Genomic DNA, 8,406 nt, shown 5'->3' with positions numbered 1-8,406 from the left:
CCGCCCACCCACCCTCATGGTGACCAGTGGTTTGGTCATCACAGTCGTCATGGACACTGGCATTTTATATATATATAGATGCCCATTTTACTGATGAGGACACTGAGGCACAGAGAAGTTAAGGGACTTCCTTGACACCACACATCTGGTAGGAGGCATACCTGGGATTTGAACCTGGGCAGTCTGACTTGGAAATTTGTACTTTTAACCATTTTACTATATTGCAGGTGAGTGTGCTTGCTCTGTGATATATCTAATTCTGTTAGCCCCCCCCCCAAAAAAAATATAGGAAATAACATTGAGAATTACATAGAACCTATTATCCTGGGGGCTAAATGGTGCAGAGAGCTGGGAGTAGCCCCCAGCACCAATGAGGACGGGGCTTGTGGCGATGAGAGAAAGCAGGTGGCAGGAGGCAGGAGCTCAGAGCCAGAAATGGTTTTGGTCTCTCTCCTTTGCTGAACCCTCTGTGGTGACGGGCAGGTCTCGTCGTATTTTTTTCTGGTTATTAAAGGAAAGAATGAGCCCAGTTACCTCTGGACTACCCCAAGATGCCCCCTCTGGAGCAGAGTTCAAAAATGATGAGTTCAGAAAAGGGTGATAAGTTAAACGTGCACGCATTTGCCATCAAGGAGGAAAGAAAGGAAGCTGCGCCCACCAGCAAACCCACACCCCCTTCAGGAGCCCCAGGGAGGGGAGATGTGGAGAGCTTCTTAGTGGGGATGGGGAGTCAATATTCTTGCTTGCTTAACAGTGGGCATCACGGGATTCTGGAGAAAGAACAGGGGCCCCTTTCCTTCCTTCCTGTGAACAATCGACCAGAAGGAAGCGGGACACTCAGCCCCTGGGTTTTCCCGCAGGAAACCCTAGCCGACTAGGGCCTCCTGCTTCCCCTCCTTCGCTTGCCCTGGTTCAGTTCCAGGTGAGTCCTCTGCCTGTTTGGGAAACAGGTCAGAAAGGGCCGAGTGCAAGCTCAGACGGCTTGTTGGGTTTTGCTTATTTTTTAACTCTAACTTAGTTGCTTTTATTTATTTTTAAAAATATTTTTAAAATTGATTTCAGAGAGGAAGGGAGAGGGAGAAATAGAAGAAACATCAATGATGAGAGAGAATCATTAATGGGCTGCCTCCTGCACGCCCCCCACTGGGGATCGAGCCTGCAACCTAGGCGTGTGCCCTTGACCAGAATCGAACCTGGGATCCTTTAGTCCACAGGCTCATGCTCTATCCACTGAGCCAACCCGGCTAGGGCTAACTTAGTTACTTTTCGATATGACAATTTTTAAAATCTCAAATTCATCAGAGAGGGATGCTAAAGGCATTTTACTTCATTTTTACTCTGAACTGACTGTGTGCTGGGCACTGAGAGACTTAAAAAGAACCAGCCCCTTCATATATTTGCGTGGTCCTGAATTAATTACTAGAGCTACTTAATTACTTTCCCAAACCCCATTTTTCACCAGTCAACTGGGAACATTGATACCTACTTTATAGGGATGTTGGGATACTATTAAATTTTAATTGTATGTGAAGGCATCTAACACAACGATCTCTTAGAATTTAGCACCTATGGTTAGTTTTCAATTAATTTCTCATTAATAATTATTCACTTGGAAATGCAGAAGACAAAGTCCCAGTTCTCTTGAATCTCACTTTCGGTTGTGGCTGCGACACATACGTGTGAAGTGACTCATTTATGATGCGAGGCAATACAGCATAGCGTTACCAAGTGGGTAATAATAACAGAAAGGCCGGAAAGTTCTGAGAGGCAGATATCTGAGTGATCAGAAGGGGCGGGACTTGAGTTGGTTGAAGGAAGAGCAGGATTTGGGTACAAAGAAGGGTGAGGTGGGCAGCTCCAGGCTTGTGACTCAGGTCACCTCCCATTTGTGTCCTGCACTGAGCTCTCCCAGTGCACAGCCTGGGTTTTTCGTGTACCATCTGACCCACCCACACCTCTTGCCAAGCCCTCCATCACCCAGGCGTGAGGCTGGTGCACCCACCGCTCCATCTAGGCAGGGTTTCCTGCCACTTGGAGGGAAAGAGGTGTCTTTGGAACAGGGCGGAGAGGTTTGGCTCTGGGGAGAGAGTGCTCTTGGTCCTGGAGTTGGAGGAATATACACAGATCACTTGTTCTAATTGTTTGGGGGCCATAGCCTCCTGAAAGCTGTAGCTCTTTCCCCCCAGAAAACTGCCCATTTTTCTGTATGAGCCCTCCACACACTCAGGGTATGCATGGGCTTTGTAAGGATGCTCTCCATGGCCCACAGTTCTCGGATCAGCAAGCCCGGCTCCAGGTACATTGCTGTCATGTTCCTTCTTAAGGCTCACCCGCCCCTTGGCATTACTCTAGACACAGCATATTTCTCTGTGATTCATTAACACCTCCCTTCCTTGCATCATTGACCTTGTGCCTGCTATTCCAAAGGTCTTCCTCGGGCTGGCTAGCATGTGACTCCTTCCTCTGGCTATCCTGCTTGGGACGGTAAAGTCACTTCCCAGCCTTCCCTCTTGCAGGGCACAGAACACCACCATCCATCCCACGGACCAGCACCGTTTTTTTCTGCTGCTGCTCTCACCCTGACCTGCTTCCCTAGCCTCTGGAGCAAGCCCACGTTGGAAAGACCCTTTTCTCTTTAGCCCTTTGCCATCTGGGTCAGTTTTCCAGAACATTCCTACAAATGGTAAATCTTTCGAGTCAAATAGATTTTCCTCTCTGGCCCTTCCCTGTAAATTTGATGACTTCGTTGTTACTAAATTTTAACAAAGGAAGTTTGGCAACACACACACACACACACACACACACACACACACACACACTACAAAAATATCAAGTTCAATGGCCAAGGAGGATCTCTGATGGTATTTGTTTGTGCTGCCCCCTACTGGTTAAAAAAGTAGCACCACTAGGTAAACTGCTGGTCTATCCATTCTTAGTCAAAATGCTCTGTTTTAATTTATCTTGATTTCAAATCTGTCTTAGAAAGTCATGTTTTCCTTTGTTGTTCACAAAGGCAGAGCACACTGTGGTCTAGTTTAATGCTTCATAATGTCCATTAAACATTCTTGCCTGTTGACCCATAAATTTCCTTTCCAGGAATCTTCCCTGAAGAAATAGCAAGAAATGTAAACAAGAGGTTTCCTTCAGAGATGGCCATGTTGTTATTGTGGTAGTGAAAAATCAGAACAAAGTTAGATGTCTGACAACAAGTGGTATGACACAACCATAGGATGAAATATTATGTTCACATTAAAATAATGTTAATGAAGAATTGTTAAGGATATAAGGAAACATTTATAACATTAAATAAGCAAGACAAAACCATAAGCACTGTACAATCTCAACTAAATATGCATAAAAATGCCTGTAAGTAATACACCAAAGGTTAATGTGGTTTTCTTTGAGTAGCAGAATTAGGCTATCCTATATAATAAAAGGGTAATATACAAATTGTCCTCTCAACCGGGAGTTCAACTGGAGTTTGACCAGTGGGTGGGACCAGCTGGCCAACTGCCCACAACCCCTACCCCTAGCCAGCCAGGCCCAATCGGCCCCAATTGGGGTAGGCCAGCTGGACCCCCCAACCTGTGCACGAATTCATGCACCGGGCCTCTAGTTTTATATATTCATGTTTTCCTGTGATTGTGTGATATATGTAAAATCAAGAATAGTAAAACTTATTTCTGCATGGTGGAAAAGCATAGGTTTTAAAACCAAATGACCTAGATTCATATTCTGACTCTGTGTCCTTGGATGAGTGTCTCAGTCTCTCCGGACCTGTTTCCTCAGCAGCAAGTGGAGGTAATAATAAAACCTGCTTCACAGAATTATAGTAGGACTTGAGTCTGCATAACAACCCTTCTCTCCCATCAGTCCCCCCCCCCCCCCCCCCCGCCATATATTTACCTTTTCACAACTTACCACCCCTAGAAGCCCAAACCCAGTTTCCTTTGTCTTGTCACCTCTCCACAATTTATCACTCATTGTTAAAATGGTATGTAAGCTCTCAGGCCCAACCACTTTGGGGGAGTGTGTGTGTGTGTGTGTGTGTGTGTGTAAAACCACTCTTTACATACAAAATAAACCCTTTTTCCTGTTGATCTGTCTTTGGTCAGTTTAATTCACATACCCCAGATTCTGAAGCTAATTGAATAGAGGAAAGTTTTTTTCCTCCCCTACTCTGCCAACATTTGCTAAACTCTTATGAGTGGACAGGAATAATATAACGTCTACAACCTGCACTCTATGCTCATTTGAAGCCCCTCCTCATTGTCTTTTTTAGATGTTCAGACCAACCGCTGCCTTTCTTGTTAACACATTGCGTACCGCATAGAAATCTCTAAGACATACGCCAGGGACCGCACGTTTTTGGGCAAACTGCACGTTACTTAAATCATCATAATGCACTTTAGGTGTTATTTTTCAATAATTATAACATTTTTATTTACAAAAACAATTAAACAAACAATTAAAGTTCCTAGTACTTTTTTAACGTATGGTACTGAGTAAAACATTTTCCTCTATGAAGAGGGACCAAACAAAATTTACATAAGTATCTAGATTCTCTCCTTTTTCCATGGGCGTGAAAAACGAGAACATTCGTGAGCGGTCCTTAACAGATGGCGCGTGAAACACGAGAAAACTGAGCGGTACGAAATGTGTTAAAAGATAAACTAGGCATATTACAAATCTTAAGAGTTTATTTAAGCAAGAATACCCTCTAGTTTGGCAGAATCAGATCTAGCAGACAGAAAGGAGTTGTACAAAATGAAAAACTTTGCAGGCAGAAGGATGGGTGTAGGAATAAGAAAGTGATAGTAGGCAAAAAAAAAAGCCGATCCGATTGGTTACTTCAAGGTCACTTTCCTTCGGGGGTTGGCAGGGGTCTATCAGGCACATTACCTATCTAGTTCCGATCAAGCGATTCTTGATCGGCTGATTTAAGATTCCATTCCTGGGAGACTGAAACTTATTTGTTAAGTGTCGGTTTGGTTACATGGGATATAACATAAACAACTCTATTTTGGGTGTGTTGTCTTGTTTTATAACACATGAGAGGGTCCCCAATAGTTTAGAGGTTTGTACAGAGATGGGACTGTACAAACCTTTATAGTCAGCCTCAGACCACCAAATAGTTAAAAAGTCACATACAATCAAGACTTGAACTCTTGTATGCTCTTGAATACCACTCACCAATGATAATTGAGAGCCCCTCTCTAATATCATTAAACCTATCAACATGCTACTGATGTCATCAAGGAAAGCCCATTTCTGACACTTGGTTTGCTAACTGGCAAAACATTTAGTATTTCTTGAGGTCAAGGAAGCCAAAACCCTTGCCCAGCCAGTGCGGCTCAGTGGTTGAGCATTGACCCATGAACTAGGAGGTCACGGTTTGATTCCCGGGCAGGACATATGCCCAGGTTTCAGGTTCGATCCCCAGTAGGGGGTGAGCAGGAGGCAGCCAATCAATGATTCTCTCTCATCATTGATGTTTCTCTCTCTCCCTTCCTCTCTCTGAAATAAATTAAAGAAAAAAGAAAAGCCAAAATGCTTAAAATGCCTCTTCTGGAGCGAGACTTTTCTGATACAATTCTAGCTGACCTCCCCTCAAGAACAGATGCCTGATTGGCTGTCCTGTGCTGTCACTTCAAATAATGTAGCTAAACGTCACAGCCTACACTGAAGTGTTTCAGAGTAAATTACAAACATAGTGCCTATAAAGCATAAAGACAGAACCTGGCACGTGTAAACATACAACAATTACATGATTATTAAATCTGGTGCAAAAATTCTAGGCAACCCCATGTTCTGAATTTTGAATTTCCTACGTGTACCTACTCACGGATTTTTAAACCAGGGTTTCTTTCTTTCTTCCTTCCTTCCTTTCCTTCTTTCAATGAACGTATATTTTCCCATTCCTTTCTGAAGTGTAGCCACGTTTAATGAGGCAAGCAGACTGGATGGTAAAGGGTCTGCAGTCAGAATACTGAGAAGAAAGAGTCTGTTGAATTCAGGGTTCCTGGGGCCAGAAAGACTACCCTCCCCTCCCCCACCCTCGCCAGGTCTCACTGCACCTCAGGAATCCCAAAGAAAGGCCTCCTTTGGTGTTCTGAGAGCTCTCCATTCAGGGAGGTTTTATCAGAGAAATTAAACCAGAAAGCGTTCAGCTCAGATAACAGGATTAATTAACATTCCTCTCGTTCTGCACACAACCCAGCTGGGAGGGGGGCCACCTCGGCTCCCGGAGCTGCCCACGGCTGGCCTGGGATTGCCCGAGGTCCGTCCTGCGCCCTGTCCTGCTGAATGCAAGGCTTCCCTAGGAACGGTGTGAGGCTAACACTCCCCTTGTCCTCACGGGGCATTTTCCGTCCTGTCTGCCCCACTGGCTTTCAGCCTCGCGTGTCCAGGTTGGTGTGAGAGAGGGAACCTGGTGGCGAGAACAGTTGCCATGTAAGAGCCGGACCTGGCGTTTAGGGAGCCTTCCCTGTGGACCAGCAGGAGGCCGAGCACTTGGCATTCAGGAACTCGAGGTGGCGTGAGCCTTCCCCAGGGGCGCTCAGCTCTCACCACCCACCCACCCTGAGTCTGTTGCATCCTCCAAGGCCTTCGTGAGCAACGGGTCTTCCCCTGAAGGCCTCATGCAGAGATGGGCACGTAGACTTGAGCCACAGTGTATGCTGCACAGCGGTAACTTAAGAGTTTTCCATTAGCTGTCTCCTTCTATCACTACCCCCATTCTTTCCTCCTCGGCTGTCTCTTCATTTCTCCTCTTTCTCTTCCACCCTAACTGGAATCTTATGATCACCCTAACTACGTCCTAGGCTTGTTCATCTCTGCAGCCACGGAAGTGCTTGGTGAGTAGCTTCAGTGACACTTCTCCCCAGTGGGTCTGGGGACAGGCCTCACCCACCTGGAGTGGCTACACCCCCTGCCTCTCCTGGAAGCCTGTGAAGAGGGCTGTTTCCTGAGACGCGGGCCGCTACCCTGACCAAATGCATCTCCCTCTGTGCTGCAGGCTCTACTGATCTCCCTGCGGACTCACCGTGCAGCCGGGAGGGGCTCAGGCAGGCTGGGCGGCCACCTCGGACCCAGCTGAAGGCCTAGATGTCGCTCTGCCTGCCATCACGCTTCACCCCCGCCCACCTCCAGGGAGAGAATCGGGATTGAGATGGATTACACTTGTTTATGGGCTAATGTTTCAAGTGAGAGTTGGATGGAGACTCAGTAGTAATTCCCTCTGTTCCAAGAGGGAAGCGAGATAAGGGGGAACGCTCCCCCGCCGCTGGCTCTGAGATGACCCGCAGTGACTGGCAGGTGTGCACCGGGTCCTTTCACTGTCCCCATGTCCTCTGTGACTCAGCGTTGTTCAGAGCCGCAAGGAAAGGCGGCCTTGCCCTGTGCCTGCCGTTTGTACCGGGAACCAGCTCTGAGGGTTTTCAGTGAGTCAACTTCAGGCAGCACAAGGGCCAGAGCCAATGCTGCATGGAGAGGTAGCAGGATGGGATGGAAAAGCCAAGAGCGTGGAGCCCAGCACGTGGGTCTGAGTCCAGCCCTTGCTCTATTATTAGTGCGGGCCTTCATTTTCTCATCTGTAAAGTGGGGTAGTAACAGCACCTCTTCCAAAGGGGACTGAGGCAATGAAAGCGCTTAGGATGGTGTCTGACACACAGTGAGAGAGTGTGTGAGTGTGTGAGTGTGAGTGTGTGTGTGTGTGTGTATGTGTGTGTGTGTGTGTGTGTGTGTGTGTGTGTATAAAATGCATTTTGTATTCTTATTCTTATTTGCTGCAGGCTGGTAGGAGAAATGACTGTGGCTGCAGGTGTCTGGGTTATAGGCAGGAGGGCACTGTGTCCATTCGGACAGACATGCTCCATCTGAACTTGGCAGCCTGACTCGATGTTTCCCAGATCTTCCAGTTTTCCCTAAAAAGCCGAAAGTCCAGATTTTGCATGGCATTTTCTTTTTTAAAAAAATATATTTTATTGATTTTTTACAGAGAGGAAGGGAGAGGGATAGAGAGCTAGAAACATCGATGAGAGAGAAACATTGATCAGCTGCCTCCTGCACACCCCTGACTAGGGATGTGCCCGCAACCAAGGTACATGCCCTTGACTGGAATCGAACCTGGGACCCTTCAGTCCGCAGGCCTACGCTCTATCCACTGAGCCAAACCAGTCAGGGCAGCATGGCATTTTCTAATTGGTAGATGCTAACAACCAATGTTTAAAAACCGTTATTAAGCACTGGGCAAGACGAAACAAGTCGGTGGTCTTGATCCAGCCGGGAGTCTCGGGACCGCACCATCTGCTCTGTCACTCCCGCCTGCCCCTGCAGAGTGGATGAGAGCGAAGCCTGGCGGCCCCAGGGAATGCAGAGGTGGGTGAGCTGCTTTCATTGTATGCA

This window comes from Myotis brandtii, unplaced genomic scaffold (genome assembly GCF_000412655.1).
Source record: "Myotis brandtii unplaced genomic scaffold, ASM41265v1 scaffold385, whole genome shotgun sequence".
In the NCBI taxonomy this organism is placed as follows: Eukaryota; Metazoa; Chordata; class Mammalia; order Chiroptera; family Vespertilionidae; genus Myotis; species Myotis brandtii.
This window is presented reverse-complemented; position numbering follows the sequence as displayed.